Raw genomic sequence first — 23247 nt, 5'->3', positions numbered from 1 at the left:
ATAACCAGGTTTGGTTTCTGATTGAGCCAACTCTGCTACAGCTTCTGAATCATCATCCATTAAGCTGGCTAATCACTGGTTGATATAACCTGAATGGGAGTTAATGACTGGAAATTTGTCTCGCCTGACTTTCAGACATGACACCCTTCAGCTAATGGCACTTGGCAGACAAACAGCATTGTTGAAATGTACAGGTGATTTCTTTTTTCTTTTTTCTTTTTTCTTTTAGTAGACAGCATGGTGTGGCTCTATGCTGTCTACTAAAAAGAAAAAGAAAAAGAAATCACCTGTCTTTTAGTAGACAGCATGGTGTGGCTCTAGTGATGTATGGAAGTGAGAGCTGGACCATAAAGAAAGACTGGTCGCCGAAGAATTGATGCTTTTGAATTATGGTGCTGGAGAATACTCTTGAGAATCCCATGGACTACAAGAAGATCAAACCTATCCATTCGGAAGGAAATCAGCCCTGAGTGCTCACTGGAAAGACAGATCCTGAAGCTGAGGCTCCAATACTTTGGCCACCTCATGAGAAGAAAAGACTTCCTAGAAAAGACCCTGATGTTGGGAAAGATTGAGGGCACAAGAAGGGGATGACAGAGGACGAGATGGTTGGATAGCGTTCTCGAAGCTACCAGCATGAGTTTAACCAAACTGCGGGAGGCAGTGGAAGACAGGAGTGCCTGGCGTGCTCTGGTCCATGGGGTCACGAAGAGTTGGACACGACTAAATGACTAAACAACAACAACATGGTGTGGCTCTGTCACTCACCTCACCTTTCTCACATTGTGTTGCTGCTGTGTCCTGGGACGAAGTGGGACAGGGACAATGTGGTGGTGAGGCTGACATGATGCAGACATGATGGCAGGAGAACCAGATTGGCTCTGCTAGTGCATTTGCACTGCACTGACCTCACAGATGACTCTCCTCTTCCTCTCCATGCAATAGTGATGGACCCAAGGAAGGTCAGGTGGTCAGTATAGTTTCACCTCATGGTTCCTCAGACGGCACTCTTTCTTTCACCTGTAGTCTTCCTGTGTTCTCAGTTCATGCAAACCATCCCACCTCACATTGCATATAACCTCAAGGTGCCTCATCCCCCCACCCCCCCATGTGCTTTCCATGTTCTCTGGTCACACAAACTTATGAAGACTTCTTAGTGCCTCTTTACTTCTTGCATTTGCCTGGTTTTCTTTCAGGCCACAGATAAGCAGTATAGGCAGAGCAAGTGGATCTTGCTTATACTGGGTTAGGCTGGGCAGTTGTTATGTATCAAGGGAGGGAAGGAAGAACAGCCAGCTTCTTGTTTGCTTTGTGTGGCCAGCAGAGGGCATTCAGGTGTCAGTTGTTAGGTCCTGTCAGCAGATGTGGCATCTGGAAGTATCACCCAGTTGGCTGGCTTTGTGCAGTGCAAAAGCATGTGAAGACCATTTGGAAACTTGGAAGTTGTAGAATATATTTCCCGGTTCCAAGAAATAGTTGGAATCAATTAAATCAGTATTATGACTTGGATATCAATTCTCCATTCAAACTGGTTTAGAACTTAAATGTTCTGAAAAACTTGTGTCCGACATACCATATGATAGATTCTTCTCTCATGTCCCAGTATTATCTCTGAGATCAAGCAAGGGTGTTTTCTTAAATAAAACTTCCTTTGTACCAGGTTCAGACAGAAGCAGTCCACAGAAATGTCTTCTCAGTGACTTCCAGCCCCCAATTATGGAATTCCATTCCCTTGGAGACCCACCAAAGTGTAAAACTAAGCATTATTCAAAAGTGTTATGAGGTCGCTTTAAGTAGACTTTGGGGGTTAGAGTTGAGCTGGCAAGGACTTTTAATGATATTTTAATCTGATTGAATTGTATTCAGCTTTAAATGGGATTTTCATCTTTAGGGGGTGACACAGCCCATAAATAAATGCTTCCCCCTTTTTTTTGCAAAAGCTAGGGAACTGCATATTGAAAAATTCAGGAGACTGAACAAACAGCTTCTTTATTGCAGTCCACTTATGGATCAGAACATTATAGTGATCAGCTGATTACATAGGATTGCAGTCAACCTACTTCTCTGCCAAGCTAAATATTTTGATACCTTGGTGTCCAAGCCAAATTCTTTAGGTACTTAAACTCGCTCTATCCCCAAGTCCTCCAAAGCACTTCAAAATGGATGGCTGCTTTCCCTTTATAAATTGGGTGTAGCGTAACTACCACTTATATGGGGCTGCTGAATTTCAAATACTGAATGTTGCTCCTTGGTACTAGTGGAGAGATCTTTAGATAGATTTTGCTAAGTGATTTGGATCTTGCAAGATAAAAGGCATTCTAGTAAGTGAAGAATTGTAATTGTTGCCCACACTTGACATAAAAAGGATGCATGCCTTAGATTTATGCTTGATGCGCATACAGAGGATATACTGTTACATACAAACACAGAGAGCCATTTTAGAACATCAGGCTGGCAATCTCATCCTCTTTATTCTTATTCCACTGTCCAGTGATCCATTTACTGCATTGCAATATCTCCAAGGCAACCCCATGCCATCTATGAATGGAAAATTATATAGCTGACTTTCTCCTACTCGAATATCATCTCTGTTTTAGAAGATATAACTCAGACTTCAGGCTCCTGTGATTATTAGTGCTGCATACATAAAGAAGGGCAGCACTATCAAGGGGACATTGATCCATAATATTTTGTGATTGATCATTAAGAGACAATTCCAGGTATTTCTGTTTGCCATAGAACACTAGTGAACCTAACAGGCCACACAGCAGGCTTAGGTTAACCTAAATAGTTAATCACCATTTGTTCAATCTTGTTGCTTAACTATCCGTTGCTTCCAGTGAAATTCCTGTATCCACCTGTTGCATCTGTAATTATGCAGTCCGACATTCACACATTTTTCAATTAGCTGCTCACTCAACTTGTTCTATAATGTTTTTGTCCTTTCAGCTGAAGGTGTGGCCTATTAGCTGGGCAGAAGAAATTAATGGCTAATGTATAGACCTCATTACAAAACAAGCGTTTCACAGACCTAATTGTACAATACTTTTATTTTTATTTTTTTGAAGCCGATAAGAAACAGGCAGCTCCTAGAAATACTTAGAAGAAATAGTAATTAAGAGGACTGTTGTTGTTACATTAAATCTTCAAGAGTAATTAAGGGGATATATTTTGTTGCATTTGATCCTCATATGATGAAGTTATATACAACTCTCTGTGATAGGGATCAGCAGCTGGCAATTGTAGGTCAAACTGAACCTGCTGATGAGTATCAGCTGCCTTTGAAGTTGTCAACCCAGAAGTAAGAAGAAAATGTAGAAGCACCTGTGACTGTTACCAGCAGCACCAACACCATGGAATTACACGTGCCACTTATGCTTGCTAAAAGTTAGTATACAGTACACTTAGCGACTGGCTGGTCCAGCTGTGAGTATCCTATGGCCCTCCAGACATTGCTAAACTGTACAGTGGTACCTCGGGTTAAGAACTTAATTCGTTCTGGAGGTCTGTTCTTAACCTGAAACTGTTCTTAACCTGAGATACCACTTTAGCTAATGGGGCCTCCCGCTGCCACCACTGCACAGTTTTTGTTCTCATCCTGAAGCAAAGTTCTTAACCTGAGGTACTATTTCTGGGTTAGCGGAGTCTGTAACCTGAAGCGTCTGTAACCCGAGGTACCACTGTAACTCCTATCAGCCCCAGCAAGCACGACCAGTGACCAGGGCTGATGGCAGATGTAGTTCAGCAACATATGGAGGGTCAAAGTTCTTTACACCTTGAGCAGTACCATACTCATAGAGGTCATCTGAAAACAGATGAGTCTTCCACGGTGTCCATGGCATGATTCAAATATATATTGAGAAAAGTCTCTGAGATCCATAATATATATCTAGATGAGCATGCAACATGCTATTATCACAGCCAACACAGTTTACATCACAGGAGGAGATTTATTGTGCTGTGTGCATCCTTGACGCAACTACACTGTGAATATTGTTATCGGTTCTAGACACCCTATTGCTAGACACATCTATTGGCACATCGCAGGGAGTTCAAAGAAGATGAAGATCAATTGTTAGGGAGCTGGAGACTGACTGTCTAGGTGATAAGCCTAAACATGAGAGTACTTGTCAGATATCCAAAGAAGGCGAACATGGAAGGATTAGCAAGGGGGTAGGGATAGGAGTATAAACAATATTAACCAGTTAAAATTTAAGGGGAGTTGCTTTAAAAACTCTATGGAAGTAAATAAATCAAGGAGAATAAAGCCTGCTGTAATTCAGAATGCTGTTACATGTTTGAATGGAAGATTTAGAAGGGAGCCAATAGGTCATTTAGTCCTAAGGCAGAGTATCTTATACCTATAGTAACCCCAAGAGAGCCTGTCAATCTCTTTCTTTGGAAACCTCAAAGGAATGGCATTCTATAACGGCTTCAGGCACTTTTAAACTTCAAGACCTTTTTTCGTAATGGAACAGAGTCTTTCCTTGCTTCAATTTCGCCCTATCTTTTCTTCTCTAATATATTTTTTAAATATTTTTTTTTAAAAAAAAGACACAAAAGATATATTGAATTCTTTCCACTCCCCCATCACATTCCATTTCCAGGAATTTTATGAATGCCATACTGCTGAGGCACAGAACTCGGTGTGTAAACATAAAGCTAGGAGTGTTGAACCTAAGGCTGAGGGCCTTATCAGGCTCTGTACAGAGGCCTGGTATCAACATGCAGCAACCTCAGGCAATGGGTGGCCCCCTAAGGCCCACTGCTGTTGCCTACCACAGGTTTGGAAACTTCTCTTGGGAAGGACGTCATTTTAATCACCCACAATGCCCTGAGGCACTGGGGACGTGTGGAAAATTTAATAATGCTGGGTCCAAGTTGCACAACTCTGCTGCTGTTGCCGCCACCTTGTGAACTCACCAGAACCCAGTAATATAAGAGAGGCCTGCTATAGGGCACTGGGGGAGGGACTCATCAGACCTGGAGCTGGTATTTACAGACTCCACAACCTTAACCTGTGCATTCCACGCAAATGACCAAATCCTCCTGAAAATTAGGAATCCAATGCATTCAACCGATATGAAACCCTTGACTTCCTGAAATGTTCCTTCAAGAGGCAGGCTGGCATTAGACATCTGCCTTTCTGGAATGTGCATGAGCTTTGGTAAGACAGAGTGCCATTGCTATTTTCCGTATGAGTGAAATTGAGTTGGAACTGGCATTCTGAGGATGCAAAAGTACAAGTATACCCTAGGCTGGCTGAGTGAGGAATTTTGTCCTTCAGTCCATTTGGGTTTGATCCACCTATGATATATTGACAACCCTGGGCATATATATATATATAGAAAGCTACACCCCGCAATTGATAAAATTAATATGCCCTAGTTAATTCTGCTTTTAAAATCATGGACTTTGCTGTGTCGCAGGGGCCTCTTGTCTCTGGAATGTAGCTGTTCTGTCTTAATTCTATCATTCTGCTGCTATACAAGAACGTGCCTCCCATCTAGCTAATGAACAAACCAGCTAACCCACTTCCTTGAGGTGCTCTGTAGGATTAACCAATTCATTTTCAAATACACAGCCTCAAGGGGTCTGTGGGTTGCATCCTTTGGTGGAGACATGCATGCCCTGTTGGCTAAGAGCACCAACATGAGCGCCAGTAGCTTCGTGGTAGGGTTTCAATCCCTGCCTTTTGATTGCTCCTTTCTTCTGGCATGCAGACTTCATAATCCTTCTAGTGAGTTCTACCACCCACACATAGAAACCAGACCAAGTCGCAGCAGAAACAATAGGAAGGGTAATACTGCATGATGAAAACAAAGGCAGTGTTGATCAACATCCTTGCAATAACTGTTTCCTATCTCTGACCTACCATCTTAGGTAGCTGCATTTTAATTTAAATGGTAGCTCAACGTGCAATCAAGTATGATGAAGTAGGAGCCATGGAGCCTTCTTACACTTTTAAAGATATGTGAAATATGGTTACATAAGATACCACCTCCCAAACTGTCTAACTCATTTTCTCCAGGCTACAAGATTCATTTCTCTGCCTTAAACCACATACATGGGTTAACCATTTAAATCCCAGACTTTGTCTGCCCAGAATGTAACAGTCAGATCTCCTCAAAGTTCATTTGAAATACAAAAAATATATTTTCATTAGAACAAGAAAAAGCCATGAAGGAAGCTGTAACTTATTTGGTCTGTTGGATGTCTATAAGCCCAATAAGACTTACTATAATGGTTCATACACTCAATGGAAACAGCTATACCAAAAGTGTCTCTTGAAGGACTATAATGTATCAGGCCTGAAACAAAACTTTCTTCAAGCACCTGTAATTCCTTGTTCCCCCCGCCCCACACTTGTCAGTGGTGTTCTTTCCAGTTTTGCAGTCACTTCTTTGCTTGATCTCTATGTGTATCCGTTTTCACTTCTAGAATGCAAAATGTGAATATTTGCAAGTGATTTGTAGGCAATTGGCTAGAGCTTTGCAGGGATATGGATGGCAGCTGGTGAGGTGGTTCGTTAGGTGCCCACAGCCATAGGGTAGCAACAGAGGAGGATAGTGCTCCTGTCTTCACTTCTCATTGCTCAGACCTTTTATTGTGATAGAGGTTGGTGCTGCCACATGCAACACCATGTGAGTGCAAGTTGCAGAGTGGAGAGCTAACCCAGCATGGATGCAGGCAGCTTTCTACTGTGAAAGGTAAGTGTGAAGAACCCTCTCCCTTCCTCTATTGCCATACCATGCCTACCCACATTTTCACCTATCCAAACACCTCACTGGCTAGGGCTGCAGTGGAAACAGTCCAAAGTGAATGGAGAACATTCATACTAGGAATAGAATCATTGTTTTGCATGTATCAAAGAGTTTCAGGTTTTGTCCTTATATCCCTGCATTTCACTTACAGGGCTAATAGGTTCTGGGGGAGGTGATAACAGAGAAATGATTGTGTGGCAGTAGCCACCACATCTGGGCTTGCACACATGTTGTGTTCCTATTTAGACACTGTGCATAATGTGTAGGTGTAAAAGGAGCAAGGCCACAAGGGCATGCAATGAATGGCAGAGGTGTGGCCAGGCAGTACAATCCCACACTACCTGGTATCATGGAACCAAAGTAGGTGAAATAGAATACCCTAAGGGGAAAGTACTACATAGTTTGTCATTCTTTACATGCCACTAGCACATTGGTCAATCCAGAGGCTCTTACAAATGACCTGTTTATTGATCATCCATCCTGATTTGCTGGCACAAAGTTTACAGGGATGCAAGATTATATCTGGTCTTTCTTGAGCATTCATCCTGACTTGTTCATGGGAAGAATATATGAAAATGAGCATTCAGCTTGTTTTTCTTATGGGGTGTTCATATGTCTTTCCCTTAATAGTTTGTTCATGCCACACTTTTCACATTTTGTTGCACTAAGGCAACAGATTGCTTTAATCCACTTTAACTGGGCAAATCTAAATTTCCCAATATGAACTTGAGGTCTTTCCACAAAATACTGACAGTCTGAAGGTGCTTCAGAAATGGTGGTTTCAACGGGATATGTCCATTTTTAAAAATAGAACTTCTGAAATATCTTTAGATTCTCCTCTTAAGGCATGCCATTTCTTCATTGGATTTGATCAAGTAGTGTGTTGAGTCTCTTTTCCCACTGGAGACTCAACTGAACATGCATGTCTTTTGCTCTTTTTTATGAATAAGACATTATAAACCTAAAATCTCTGCTAGAGTGTCCAGGGATTAGCCATAATCATAGCTAGGCAACAGTTGTTCTGTGGCATTGTAATTGTAATGAAAGTTCATATAATCTGCTTCTTTTTCTTTCAAATCCTAATTTACAGATGTTGTTAGAAACCGAGGTAGATGCACTCTTGCTATATAATCTACTTTCTGCCTGAGTTCCACTAGCACAAAATGAAAACAGAAGATTATTGCATTAAGGAAGGCTTTTGGGTGATGGTTGTGATGTGGGGGTGGGGGTGGTGAGGGAGCAGAGTTTAAAAGCAACCAATTTGATAATATTTCTGCTGTTCGACCTATCAACTTACTGTTTATATGCTCAGACTTGATGAAAAGTAACTATGAAGAAAAACTTTGGACATTGTTACAGGAGGTCAAGCAGATTTTAAAGGTGGCCCTTCTCTCTTCAGCTGGAGGACCATAAGAGGCCTTTAAATTGTGAATTCAATATAAGGAAAAATAGTTCCGTATATCACAATGCTATCAGTGTTTATGTCCCATGGCATCCAGTGAAGCTTACTCCCAAGTCAGTGTGTTTCAGACTGCAGCCATGGCCTAGATCTCCATTTGCGTGTCTTAGAAACATCTCTGCTTCACACCACAAATGTGTGAGGGGGGTGTCATATGAACATTAACAATTTCTAATGAAACAAACACAAAAACCCACCCAAAGCATGACAGGAAGCATTAACAGCACCCTAAAAATAAAAACAAAATCAACTCCATCCATGAAAGGCCTGGAAACAAGGTAGAACTTTACCAGATGCCAAAATGATGTCAGTGAAGGTGCCACTGGGGACAGTGTTCTACAGGGAGGGAACCACAGCTGAAAAGGTCCTCTCCCTTATCATCACCTTCTCAGAGGAGGGACCCAGAGTAGGACCTTGGGTGATGGTCCAAGGGTCCAGGTAGGTTAATGCTGGGAGAAGCATTTCTGAAGATAGCAGCTTGGAACCACTCTTTGTTGAAGTGAGGCATTAATTACTTTGCTGGCCTATCCTGCTGTCCCCTTCCTGCCAGATGTTAGAACCCATGAGGGGCAATGGTTAGCCACAAGTGGCCGTATGAACTTGGCCAAGTTTCTTCTCCATGACCATGTCTATGTTCCCAGGCAAGATGGGACAAGAAAGCGTTCAGCAGTTTCATCAGCACCAATGATGTAATCTAAATCCCAGGAGAGGGAAACAGTTTTCTTCTCAAAATGCTTAGCAAACATATAAAAGTGGGCTTTAGGTGGCTCCATCACTTCCCTAGGGCCGGTACGTAATAAGAAGGAAGAACGGCAAAAGAGGCTTGAGCCCAGGAGTCAGCCTCTTTTCCTTTGGCCCTAGGCCCACCCCCGGCTGGCCGTCCATTGTCCTCCCTGGCCAAGGGCGGGTCAAAGGCCAGCTCAAGCAGGTGGGTGGCACCCGCCCAGGTGAGCCTCGCTTGGTGCCGCTAACCCCGCCCACCTGTGGAGAAGGGAGGGCGGATATTAGCCACTCTTAAACAACTCCGCTGGAGAGCCAGATGAGGACACAGTGGAGAAGCAAGCTTTCTTCAACACTTTCATTACCACTGAGTAGGCTCAAATGTACCAGTAAGTGCATGCCAGTGTTTGGTGACATTCACTAGGAAGTTTGTCTCACCTGTACTCAAGCCGTCTTACTAATTGCCCCTAGTTTTGAGGTATACCACAGAGATTTCTGAACTCTGCCAGTCAGGAAAGGATGCTCAGTGCACTCAAGTCAACTACCTGGCTCATCTTTGCATTCCAAAGACTGACCAGTGCTTTAATTGATGAGCCAGATGGAAAACAGCTCAGAGCTCTCTGAAAACTAGTTGGATCCATTAGTCTCTGGGGTGAACCATCTTAATAGATCGCCCACTTCTGCAGTGGGCAGAGGCCACCGTTAAGTCAAAAGCTCACCAGAAGGTGATCTGGCCATGACACCTTCAGGAAATTGATTCCCAATCAGCATGGTTTGCCATATGCTCTGGCTAATTCTGAAAGTGGTCTGGATAATTGGATAGCATGGATTGCTTTCCACAGTTTGAGAAGGAGGCTGAGTTTCTAATGAAAATTAATTGTATCAAAATCAGAGTTACAGTTTTTCTTTGGGAAGAACTCATTGACGAGAAGTTAATTGTTTCATTTTTTAGTACTGTAGTCTCCTTCACCTTCACCTTCAGAGCACAGCTGAGGGGTCCTATGGTTCCAGGGGCAAAGACAATGAAAGAAGCCATGTTTTGCCCTTGGCTGGAAGGTCAATATTGTTGCATCCTCAGTAGCAGCTGTGTCTCTCTGAACTCTGCATTATGAAAGATGAACTGCATTAAATGCTAAATCATTAAGGATCAGCTGAGTAAAAGCGCTGTGGTGGGTTGCCCTGCTTAAATCGCCAGCATCTGCCTTCTGCCATGCGTAGGGTTGCTCTTTACAATCGCACAGCAAAATGCTGACAGAAGGGCTAGGGCTAAAGCCACAGCAGCAACTTAAACAAATGTAATCTGGGCTTTCATCAGACAGTAAGTGATGATGAGCGTATACCCAGCTCAAGAACTGGCAATTCGTTATGTGATGCTCATACCCTCCAATATTTCTCCAATGAAAATTGGGACGTCCTAAGGAAAAGCGGGACATTCCCGGATCAAATCAGAAACAGGGACAGCTTCAGTAAATCCAGGACTGTACCTGGAAAATAGGGACACTTGGAGGGTCTGGATGCTTTTTGTGCTATTGCCTCCCCTAGCAGCAGCTCTGAAATTATTTTGTAGAGTTGCACAGAACAAAAAAGGAAATTATATTCAGATGCCACACTAAACCACCTGGGAGATCAGGGTTTGAATCACGACTCAGCCATGATGTTCACTGGGTGACCTTGGGTCAGTCACTGTCTCTCAGCCTAACCTACCTCACAAGGCAGGGAGAACCATGTACACCACCTTGAGTTCACTGGAGGATAATAATAATAATAATAATAATAATAATAATAATAATAATAATAATAATAATAATAATAATATAGTTTAATGTAGCATGAGCAAACCTAGGCAAACATCAGGCTCACATTCTCTCCTCCCCTTCCTGGCTTCCAGTGTGGCCATGAGGAGTTCAGGAACTGTCTTCTCATTTTGCTAATAATTTCATCCAACTTGAAAAATGTTGGTTTGCTTGAAACAAGCCAACTTGAGAGTGGTGTTCAACTAAGTTTTACTTACAGTAAAGTAAAATTATTGAAATTAGTAGATGGTCATTACTTTCAAAGGGTCTGCAGAGTAAAAATTAGTTGAATACTACCCTGTGATTTAGTGTGATAACCAAACATGGCCGGAATATCCTTTGTCTAACATGCTGGTCTTCTGCTGAGTATAAAGTTCGCAGAAGTAAACATTACATTTTTATTCCAGTCTGAAGACTGGTAGAGCTACGGTTGGTGAGGTATTGTCATGAAACATGCAGGTTTCTAACCTTAGTTACTGACCCTACATTATACATCAGGATGTATATGCTTCATGAAGTAATACTTTTGTCTAGTGTATATAGTTTTCTGATCACACTAGAAAATGGTGCTAACAATCAGAATCTGACTGTGATCAAAGCAATAGACCTTGTAGGGAGACAGTGAGAAATATGGGTATGCAGTGCACAACATTTGTCATTTTAAAAGATAAACTGTATGATTCCCCTTCCGCACCCCCCAAAACACAACAAAACAAAAGAACCACATACAGTGTAAAAGAGAAAAGCATATGCATCTATGTGTTTATGTGAATTACGTTGCATCAAATGCCTGGTACAAATACATTAATACTTTGGCTCCATATCTAAAAACACTTCCTAGGGTGCAAATCCCATTGAACATGCTGCAGCTTATTCCAAGCAAACAGTATTGGGTGGTTCTTTAAGCATTTATTTAGTGATTTTGGAATTCAGCAAGTGTTTCCTGTAATTATCTTTACAACTGCTTTGTAAGGTAGGACCAATATTGTAGAATGGAGGAGAGCTGAGATGAAAATAGTGGTTTGCCTATTCATTCCTAATGAACTGGGGTGTGTGTGATTAGAACTAGTGTTATCGTGGTTCACAGCTCAGCCTCATAACCCTGCACCAAACAAACATTCTAACAGCCAAAAGGTGACCTGGAATTAATCTACATTTGAACACTGGGGGTGCCATTTCCCTGAAGCAACTGGAAGCCACTTAATCATTTACCAAAGTGGAAAGTAGGCGTTGTGGTTGAAGGTTCCCATGACCTTAAGATGAGGCTGTTGGGAAATGGGCATGTCTATGAAGGAAGCAGCTTATGGGAACTTCTTATGGGAAAGAATTTATTAAATAACTAGCTGGCTTTAATTAGCTATACTTGCTGCTTGTGGTCACTCAGAAAAATGTAGTTGTGCAAATAAACAAACAGTGATGTCATTTTGACTCACCGCTTGTCCATGTTTCTGAAAGTGATACTTTTGGAGCAAGTTCTTCAGGACAGGGCAGGAAGAGGATTACCACAGAACAACTAGCCTCTGAAAGCACTTCTTTTTAGATCAGGTTCTTCTGGAAACAGCAGGAGGGAAATGCAGAACCACCCACTGGAGAGAAACCAAATACCTGCTCTACCTCTTTTTTTGGAGCAGATTTAGCAGCAGCAGCAGTAGCACCATCAGGGCAAGATTTTGGGGCAGAAGCAATACTCGGGCAGAATAAAGAGGAAGGAGATGCCTTAAGGCTTTTTCATTCAGTTCAAAGCTATCAAATTAGAGCCTTGTTTCTGAACAAAACAACATGTATGAACACTTGATGATCATGATTATATCCCACCCTTCCTCCTGAAGGAAGGAATTTTAAGAACACATGTGTAAAAGGAAGTGGTTATTGTCTAGGTGTGAAATGAAAGGTGTGTGTGTGGGGGGGGAGATATTCCTTTGATTTCATCCATGCCCTGAGACTGCAAATGGGTGTCTCATCTATTACACAGTGGAGCCCACAAGATATTGTACTTGGTGCAGGATACACTTTGTGTATAATACAGGGCATAAGCCTTTGGCATTGGTGTGTCTTATGCATGCCAGGACAGGTGTGCGGTAACTATGTCAACCAGATAAATTGGCATGGGAAGAAAGCATTTGCCAATCACACAAATAATGTCATATCCAATATAGGATGCAGTTCTCATCCACTCAGTCCTTCTCCGTTGAACTTAAAGGGGCTGACTTTTGAGTAGACATTTATAACATTGCACTGGCATTTTCATGAGTTTCTGTACATTTATTTATTTTTACATTTAAGGTAAAATAAGGTAAATGACACCTGGACGGTTGAGTCCTGTCAAAGACGACAATGGGGTGTGGCGCTTATCTCGCTTTCAGGCCGTTTGTCCACAGACAGCTTTTCAGGTCATGTGGCCAGGATGACTAAACCGCTTCTGGCACTATGGGACACCGTGATGGAAGCCAGAGTGGACAGAAACGCCATTTACCTTCACATGGCTGTGGTACCTATTTATCTACTTGCGCTATCATGCTTTTGAAGTGCTAGGTTGGCAGGAGCTGGGACAGAGCAACAGGAGCTCATCCCGTCACAGGGATTTGAACCACTGACCTTCTGATTGGCAATCTCAAGAGGCTTAGTGTTTTAGGCCACAGAGCCACCTGTGTCCCTATTACATTTATATCCCACCTTTCCTAGTTCAAGGTGCCTTATGTGGTTCTTCGCATCCTCATTTTATCCTCACAACAACCCCTGTGTTGTAGGTTAGGTTGAGAGACAGTGACTGACTTGAGATTGGCAAGTGAATTTCATGGCTGAGTGGGAATTTGAACACAGCGCTCCCACGCTCTAGTCCAACACAGGCAGAGGGTTTTCCTGAAAGAAACAAGAGAGGCATTTTAAAACAGCACAATTCTATTGCTTGATACAAGGCATCTGTTTGAGCAGCATCCAGACTCCAGTATGAATTAACTTTAAAACTTAATTTAAAATAAAGCCACTAGGTAGGTTTACAGTGCACGAAAAGCCCCAAGAAACTCTGTATTGTTTTGGCTGCTTTAAGTTTCTTTGTAAAGGAACTGATCAGTACGATTGCCTTCCAAAGCTCTCTACTTCCTCACAGTTTCCTGCATCAGGAGAGAAATTGCTGCTCTTTGTGAGTTAAACCAATCTTTAAAGAACCTTTTAAGGCTAAAATACGAATTTACCACTGTTTTTCGTCTCTGTAAGAAAGGGATCCATCTCCCAATTTGTCAGCCTCTCCATTTTTCCAGCCACCTCTCTCCATAACAGTTAAAAGTTTTAAAGGACAATAAATTTGAGCATTTTATGCAGTGCTTTTTCATAAGGGCAGTTCAATTTATCTCTATTCCTGGGAAAGATGAATGTTGCCATTCTGCATTGCAAAGCCTTCCGTTGCATTGCAAAGGCTGCATGAGAGCATTTATGGAACACACAGGCTCTCAGATGTCACCCGAGCGCCCAAATATGGATGAGCCTTCACCCGGCAACTGCCATCTGTTGAGTGCTTTGTGACAGCTGTATCTCTTGACCAGAACTGGTTTGCACATAATCAGGCGAGGAGGCAGCGTGCTGCAGACCCACCTCCCACTCGGGTGGGGGGGGGAATTCCATGTTTCCTAGGCCTGCGACTCCGACTTTAATGGCACTGTAATGATTTTCTAACAGACACAGTGGTATTCGGCTTTGATTTAGAGCAAACAATAAACTAGAGCACAGTTTAAAAGCAGTGGCTAGGAATTCCTAATGCAGTGATGGTTAGTCTTGGATGAGTGCTTATGGCTGCTTATGCATTGCCCAGAGAGAGATATTTTTCTCCCCTAAATGAAAATTATTTCACAATAATACCTTGCATGGGTGTTTTCTCAACAACCCCCCGCCCTCCTTCTGTCAAGACTTCGAAAACAAGACTTGACAAAAGGTTTCTGTGAATAAGACCATTGTTATCTCTGCGAGTGGCAAGGGTTATTTCCATGTCGGATATCTGCACTCAACAAAAAAACGATTTAGTGTACGCAAACCAGTTCTGTTTGAAATGTGCAGACAAAAAAAACAAAAACAAAAGAGTACCTTGATATATTTTTCGTTCCAGCCTATTTTGGGGGGCAGATCACTCTCCGTTCACCCTGGTGCCCTACCCCCACCCCACCCCCTACCCCAAATCTATAAAGCTGCCATCTGTCTCTCCTGCTTGCGAAGCAGCATCTCATAAGCTGGAGGCCTCCCAAAAGAGACGCATAATGGCAAGGTCATAAAATGAGAAGCATAGGTGGTGGAGTGATGCAGGGGTCAAAGTCAAATCTGCTTTGAAGCATTGTGAAAGCTTCCTGGCTACCTCTCTCTCTCCCTCTAACCCATAATCACTCATCAGCTTCTCCACGCATATGCTTGAGAGCTACATGCTGTCGTGCCATTGTACCAATGCCCCCCTCCATGCGAAGGTCTCAGAAAGAATCGAAGAGAGAATCTCTAGGGCACCAATTCACACTTTCCTTTCCATTTACGCACAGGAACAAGCCCTAGACTGAGCCTATTCAATATATGTGCAGGCCTTATGTCAGAGTTTGGCCTTCCACAGATGAGGCAGATGATGAGGTACCATTAAGGGGCAACACATGTATTGGTGGCTTAATTGTTCCCTTGTTTTTTATGGGACAACAGTGAAGTTTTCTACCTCGGGCACCACAAAAATCTCTCAGACATTTCCACACACGACGCAAAAAAGTTAAAATGGTGCCTTGTTCATGAAACACTGATGTGGAGAAAACAAAATGGTGTCGCTCTAGATCCATCGGCAGTGATGGCTGCTTCACTTTGTTTCGTGGTAACACCAAATTTGTTCAAAACCAGGATTCTCTACTGCAGTACCTTGATTATTATTACACTGCATTTCTAAAGTGAGATGCGCTGAAATCCAAGCTTGCCTGGCAATTACATTCTATAATTCATGCATATTGCATTTACATGTTCTTTTTTCTTGCTGAGCTTTGTGAATGACCTCCAGTGTTCTGTTGAATGGAAAGGGAAGGTACAAATTCCCTACATGTAAAAATGAATTAGTATATACAGATTGTATATGGGCTATCGCTCAGAATGCCCAGGCAGTGTTTGCTTGTCCATTCTGTCTCAGAAATCAGCTTGTAAGAAAGATCTGGTAATAGCTGCTGCCCAGTTATAAACAATCACAAATCAAGAACAGGCTAGACTAGAGAGGTCATAAAGAGTTCTCCAGCTCTGCTAAAAAGCAGTGGTTTTGCAATGACATGAAGGCTACAGTTGTAAAACCATTTACCTGGGAGTAAGCCCTATTGAACTTGATGCAAGTTACTTTTGAGTGTGCATGTATACGATTGCACTGTAAGGCTATGCACTTCACAATAGTTTTTTTCTTCTTCAAATATTTGGAAGTATAGCAAAGCCACAATGTCCATAATATGTGCTCTCTTGCTCTCTCTCTCTCTCTCTCTCTCTCTCTCTCTCTCTCTCCCCATCACAGTACACAGTATCTGGTTTTGCAGGCTATTTGATCACCTCAAATATAAATAAAATAATAACTAATTAAACACAGGTATTCAGGAAATTCATACGGACAAAAAAGGGCCTGGTCTTATGAGTCAGGCTTTGCCTGACCAATGGGTCAGGGAAAGTCCGACTCATAAGATCAGACTCTGTTTCTATGTGAATTCCCATTTTTTATTTGGTTTTATATGCTTTTATATAACAGCTTTTTTGGTTTTATGTTATATTTTTGTTTTAATGATATTGTTAACTATTTTTAAGTTGTATGCCACATAGGGATTTTAAAAAAATATTAAATGTTTTAAAATTTTGTTTTAATGTTCTAGGGTTCCAAGCTGCATGTGATCGAGTGTCCCAGCACACACCCCCTAGTGGAACCTGCCTCAGCCATTCTGTGGGCTAGGGACCACTCCCGGGGCAGTCCTGAACTTAAAAACAACTTTCCTTATACAAAAGAATGTTTTGAAACATGTTAGACACTTGGAGCAGGGAAACAATAGCAAGCGCACACACACACCCAAGCACTGCCCCAAGAGTTCGTTCCAGTGAGTCCAGCCTTGCCCCCCAGGCCAGATGGTAGAGGCCTTGCAGAGGGAGCAGACCCTGCAGTCCTCACCACAACAGAAGATTCCTTCATTGCAGTGGGTTGGACTTGATGATCCTTGTTGTCCCTTTCAGCTCTACAGTTCTATGATTTCTAGAGACTGTCTCTTCTTGGCCAAGCCAGCCACAAATGCACCCCACAACCTGAGCAGATCAGGGTGGCAGAATGGGGCCCTATTTGTAACTGTCCTCCCTCATGTCTGAGTAGGTCTGCATAGGATCACACCTCAAGTTAAGTGGCCTGTATTGTATTTCTCTCCCCCCTCCCCCCACCATCCCAGTAGGACTAATAGCAGGCTGTTGAGAGGAGAGGTGGTTTAAATTGTGATGTAACACTTGGGAAAGGCTGCTAAATCGCCCCTGCTCCAGTTTCTGGGGTCCAATCCAATTCAGGATGTGCCATGGCTGAATTTAAACTCTCTTAACTATCCTCCTTTTACAGATCTGCATCTTGTGTATTTTGGTCTTTAAGAAGTGTGCCAGTAATTAGTAAAACTCTACCCTTCTGCTTCCTTAATTCTGCTTCGCAAATCCATTTTTGGCGTGCTGATCTGTTTTTATGTGGCAGTGTGGTTGTGAATAAGCCTCTTGATTTCCTAAATAAAACAGCCTGCTCAAAGGGCAGGTAGAGAAGGCTGTGTATAGAAGCAGCTGGCTGAGGTGGTATAAAAGGGGGACCCACGTCCTCACAAGTCACAACCAACCCTCTCCTTCCAATCCCCGGTGTTTAAATGTAACCTGTCCATTTTTTAATACTCGAGGTTGCATCGGGTGGCCTTTAACCAGCATATTTAGCAAGGGTGGAGCAGAAAGGTGGAGAGTTCCTATGTCCGAGCAAAAATGACGTGGTGAAAAATCAGTAAGGCTTGCAAGTAAACCAGCACTGCATGCTGACAGGGGAATTTCAATGAGAAGTGCTGCTTGGTGGCAGAAGTTCCATGAGATGGACTGAAGTTTTGTAGCCCGTGTTGTCTTGAAGCAGGCTGAGGGAACTGGAAGTGGCTGGTGAATTGCAGCACGCTGGGCATATGGTAAAACATATGCTCATGACAGCAAGCATGGAGAAGGTCTGCCTGCATCTTTCAGGCAACGGATAACAGAGATGAGATGTGCCTTACCCATTCGTATTTCAAAAGACAATTGTGCTGGCTGGCCAATGGCTTGTTTTATTCATTTTGTTTTTGTAGCCTTCCCTCATCACAGTTTTCCAGAAGCTTCTATGGGAGTAGTACACAGCACCACTGGAAGAAATGTCAGAATTCTAGTTCAGAGGCAGATAAAGTTTGAGGAATGGTGTTGGATTCTTCCTTCGTCTCTCAAGATAGGCATCCTTAATAGTGTATAATTTTGCGGCAAAGACTGAACTTTCCCCAAGCATCAGTTTTCCATGATCTAGAGGGATGCTAGGCATCTTATCACTCTGACTTTCAGTAGGTTCACATCTTCCCCGCAGTTAATTTATACAAGAGGCCTACTTCTGGATGCCCTGCTAATTCCTAGCAAGGTTTGGCCTATCATTAGGCACAGTGAGGTAGATCCCTCAGGCAGCAGGTGCCTGTGTGGGATGTGTGTGTGTGTGTATGTGTGTGTGCGCGCGCGTGTGTGTGTGCATCTTCCATGGTGAGGCATGGAAGACAGTGCTAGGTGTGCAAAATAGCTTGCCTTGTTCCCCCTAAGCTAACTTGCTGCTGTTTGGTGTCATGGAGGGTGCTGCCCCATCAACCAGTGTTGAAGTAAGACACAAAGGCCAGGCCAGTTGGCTTGTATACATGGAACTGGGGGAGGGGGAGGCGCCATCTTGCCCTCCTCAGGAGCAAAATGTCTTGCGCTCATTCCATCATTAAGCTGGATCCACAAGATTCAGCACCGGTGATCTTTGGCTTCAGTTGAGCCCTGCGTTGTCCCATTGTTCCATGTGAAGTCTTGTTTCTCAGTTAGGAGCACAAGTCTGTAACTATTTTGAAACTGGAGTTGTTGGAAGGCCAAACCACCCCACGTTCCCATTTGATTTTGTTTATGCTGGGGAATCCACCGTGTTGGGTTACAACTGTGTCATACATTCCCCCCATCTCTGCCCCCCTCCCCACGCTTACCTCTAGTGCTTAGGTTACAGCCCTATAACATTTAAAATACCAGCTCTGCTTTTAGCTCAGTGGGAGGCTCTGGTTTGTTGCTACATTAGATTTTACCAAATTGGATGGCATTCAGATTTTTTTTTTACAAGTATATGCTAAAAGAAGCTAGTGAAACAAGCAATAAGCTTTCCCTCCCCTTGAAAGTCACTTTTATGTTGTAAAAGTTTGGTTTTTATACGGCAAAGTGGTTGTGAAATAGACTCTTGATTTCTTAAATAAAACAGCATGTAAGGAGGGCCAGGTAGGGGGAACGGGCCCCTCTCAAGCCTTTTTATAGACTGCACAGGCATCAAATGAGAGCTGCCTCCTCAGTCTGAGCACAGATCTTGAAAGTGCTTCGTTTTAAGACCACGTATGTAGCGTGGTTTTTCTTTCTCTTTTTAACAGTTTAATTGCTTATTTAGGAAGGGGGGGGAGCACCAAGACCGACTCACATTCAAATGAAACTTGGGGGATTCCTTTGCAGCTTTTTTGGATCACAACAGCAAGGGGGAGGGGGGGGATTAACAATGAACTTCACTGCCATACAGAAACATCCCACCACCACCCCACACAATAAGACAGAGCCTATAATTTGACATCTGGGTTCCAGGAAGGGCCCAGTGTACTATTCAAATTCAAAGCGAATGAGAAACTGCAGTTGGGGGCGGGGGACGGGGCGAGGGAAGCCATGCAGCAATTGGGGTCATTGTTTGCTTTATGCGTATGGCTGATTAAAAATGCAAACGCCACTGTGCGGAGTAAAACGCCAGGGCAAACTCGAGAACAGTCGAAAAGGCCATGAGGTTGAGGATTATTTTATTCTTCTTTGTAAATTGCAGGGAGTAATTCCAGGGATGGGTGGGAGAAAGGGGGGGGTGGAAAGTGGCCTGGTCTGCTGGGTGCTTGCATATGCAGTTGTCTGCCTCTTTTTACCACCAAGATAAGGACATGCTAAGTCGATGGAGATACTATTACTCCGTGGTTCCATGCTAATAAGGCATGCTTCCCACAGTGTGTGACAGAAAAGATGAATACCGTGCAGTGCTAATAGTTAATTTGTAGTGGCATGTGTGTTCCTTGAATGTTTGTGAAGTCTCCTGATTCACCCATATACAATTGAGCTTCTTATTCTCTCTCTCTCTTTCTTTCTCTCCTCTTTTCTCTTCTTAATCAAAAAAAGGGGGCATGGTGACACATAAAGAGATGAGGCGCGGCTGACAGACCAATTCTGAATGGGATCCTGTCCCATCGACAATCACTCCCCCCCCTTACTATTCTAATAATTGACCCACTATAAAATGTATTTATTGGGAGCAAATCATTTTTAAGCCTTGGCCACGTTTTATTTTATTTTTTAAAATGTTAATGGTGTTAGAAACCTGTCACAGATAGCATCAGACCTCAGCAATGTTAATCTACATAGCCTGGCTTTGAAAGTCCTCTGGGAAGCATATATTTAGGCTTACTGCTGAGCGAACATGACTGTTAGGATTATGGAGGCCCTACAGAGTGAGGGAATGCATAACGCTTCATCTGACTAGCAAGTAAACAATGGGGCGATTGTATGAGGACGCTTTGGGACTAAAGAGCCCTACTGCTGAGGAACTCTAGGTATAAAGCTGCTATCAGGAAGGAGCCTTAATGTTTTCTTCATGGAGCTCGAAGGCTGCCAGAGATTCAGATGAGCTACCCTAGGGAGCGTACAGGAATCCAAACAGGATATTCTTGTTTTCAGGCCTGCTTTGAGTAATTATGCAACACTTGAACTTCTCCAAGTTCTCCGGCATGAGCAAAGCGTGTCTCTAAAAAGAACAGCAAGGTGTCCCGGTAGTGTGGGAAGTGTTGTTAAAGAAGTCAGCTTGCTTAATTTCATCGCTACCCATCAGCAAAAGACACAAAAGCTAGTTTTACCCACAGCTGAGTGCCATTTCCAAGCCACACACAGAATGAGCCAATGTTACTGCACTGAATATGTATAGAATTGCTTTTGGGTGTTTGTGTGTGTGTCCTATAACAAAGCATTTTTTCTTTAGTCAGCATAGAGTGGGGGGAATTTAATTGGACTGATCTAGTTACAGGTACTCTGTGCTTTGTTTACAGCCCAGTCCCAAGATAAAGAACCTTTGACCTTCATCAGGCTGTTGATGGACTACAACTCCCATTATCCCTGACCATTGGTCATGCTGGCTGAGCTGATGGGAGCTGTAGTGCAGCAACATCATGGGGGAATGCACTAAGGTTCCCCATCCCTGCCTTAACAGAGTGTTTCTAACCTCAGCCAGACTGTAGTGGGATGTCACTTTGCAGGCAGAAGCCAGCAAAGATGTTTTGGGCTCGTTGGAGGAACACCTCTGCAAGTGCAGTGTGTGTGAGAATTGTAGTGAATCAGGATGTGGGCCATTGGCACGACTTCCCTCTCAGTGGACACTTTGGCTTATTTATCTTAAGAGCGGGATCTGAAAGGCAATGTACATGGGACAGTTATGCATTAACACACATCTGATGACAAACCAAGCCATAATGCTCTAGTGTAGAAGACGCAGCTTGTTTACACTTCAGCATGCATGTGTTGTAAAACTGATGCTTCCGTTGCAGCCTTTTTGGCACCAGGGTTTGGCCTTTTTAAGATTCTTCCAGGAACCTTTTGTAAAGAAAGATTTTCCCAGGCATTTGAAGATTATTTTAAGATCTCCAGTGTTTTTAGCTTTGCCGTGCTAATGTATGCTTAACTGTTGCTTTTTTTATTTGTTTGTTTTGCTTTGGTTTTGTATGTTGGTTTTATTATGTTTATTTTTGAGAGCTCACGTAAATTGCATTGTATTGTTTTTAACTTTTAGCATTAATTGCCCAGGAGGCATTGTTAATTGAGCAGCATACAAATGGTGATGTATGTATATAAGTAAATGTGTATATAAAAAATACAAAACTGAGCACAGTTTTGGACTAGCACAGATAAAGTCCTGTGTTGTGGAAGCCTCAGCAGAGGACTCAATACGTTCTGGTTTACCGTGCCTTATTTTATTTATTTTATTTTTCAAGGCCACATATGACCAGACTAAACGAGTCTTTCCATGTTTTGATTTGGTGGCAATGGTGACATGCCATAGAATAAAGATGACTTTGGGAGACAGAAACACAGGAAGCTGCCTTATATTATAAAGTCAGATCATTGGTCTATCTAACCCAGTATTATCAATTTCAATTGGCACCAGCCTTAGAGGATTTCAGATGGGGAACGTTCCAAGACCTACCTGAAGATTTGAGGGATTGAACCTGAGACATACAACAAGTACTGTTACATACATACATACATACATACATACACATGGCAGCATTTCTTGTTCACTATCAAGCACTGATAGTACATCACTACACCAAACATTGCATCCTCAGCCTTTAAACCATGTGCCAGGAAAGCCCACTAAACCAGTGTGAGCACACACTGCTCCAAGTTGTGTCATCTGTCAGCATCGCTCCATAGGAATCAAAGGGTTGTGAGAGTGCACGTGAACCAGCTGTGCTGAGCATTCCCCACAGTTCTTTGCTTCTGCAGAGCATATGCTGCCTGACACACTATCCCTCTCTGTGACTCCAGCAGCATGCAGCCCTCCTCAATGTGGTTGTACTCGGGGAAAAGGCTTGGCTTTTTTGTTAATGGCACTTTCTCTGGCCAGCTACCCTAACCCAAAAGCAACCTGGCACAAGCTACATTGCCCCTATCTGCTAGGAAATAGAGAATGGCATGTTACCTCACTTACCATCAATTAATTCTAATTGAGTTGCAGCAGTACATGAATCCATATGGGGGATTTGCACAAAATGCTGGGAGTGGGGTGCATTTGAAGCCTAGGGTTTCTCCAAACCCTATTTTGCAAAAGGGAACGTCACTCCTCCCTGTTCCCTATAAGCCTTGGCTGTTCCTGTTTGTCAACTCTGGTTGCCAAACCTCCCTCCGTCTCCCTTTCATTAGGCCACTTTCTACCTGGAATGGCAACTTTTGTTATAGCAACATAAATAGTGCCCTAGATTGGTGGCTTCCTTCCTGTAGGTGAGGCAGATGAAACATTCTCAGAGTTAATCAGTGGTGTTCGCAATTATCAAGGTAACAGTGGCATGCACATAATAACTGCGTTATTAGTTATTGCGAGTCAGTCTCATGATGCAAAGCTTGTAACTTAATATTAACTGGCGATGTTGCTGCTGCGTATCCTGTTGTGGGTGGATTCTTGGAGACTCTTGATTGTGTAATGGAGCTTAATTCTTAAGAG

General features: G+C 42.9%; 1 long non-coding RNA gene across 2 annotated transcripts in view; it reads right to left on the bottom strand.

The window, feature by feature from the left end:
* Positions 1-22842, bottom strand: part of LOC309535257 — a 51901-nt gene extending 29059 nt beyond the window's left edge. For both annotated transcript variants that reach the window (XR_014221158.1, XR_014221159.1), the window contains exons 1-2: positions 22738-22842; positions 13509-13595 (exon numbers count right to left, since the gene is read on the bottom strand). This is a non-coding gene — a long non-coding RNA (uncharacterized lncRNA). The remainder of the gene's footprint in view (positions 1-13508; positions 13596-22737) is intronic.
* Between the last annotated feature and the right edge of the window lie 405 nt (positions 22843-23247).

The sequence above is a fragment of the Podarcis vaucheri genome, assembly GCF_965113315.1.
Source record: "Podarcis vaucheri genome assembly, chromosome: 6".
Classification (NCBI taxonomy): Eukaryota; Metazoa; Chordata; class Lepidosauria; order Squamata; family Lacertidae; genus Podarcis; species Podarcis vaucheri.
The sequence above is the reverse complement of the archived record's forward strand: the minus strand, read 5'-3'. Positions and strand labels throughout refer to the sequence as shown.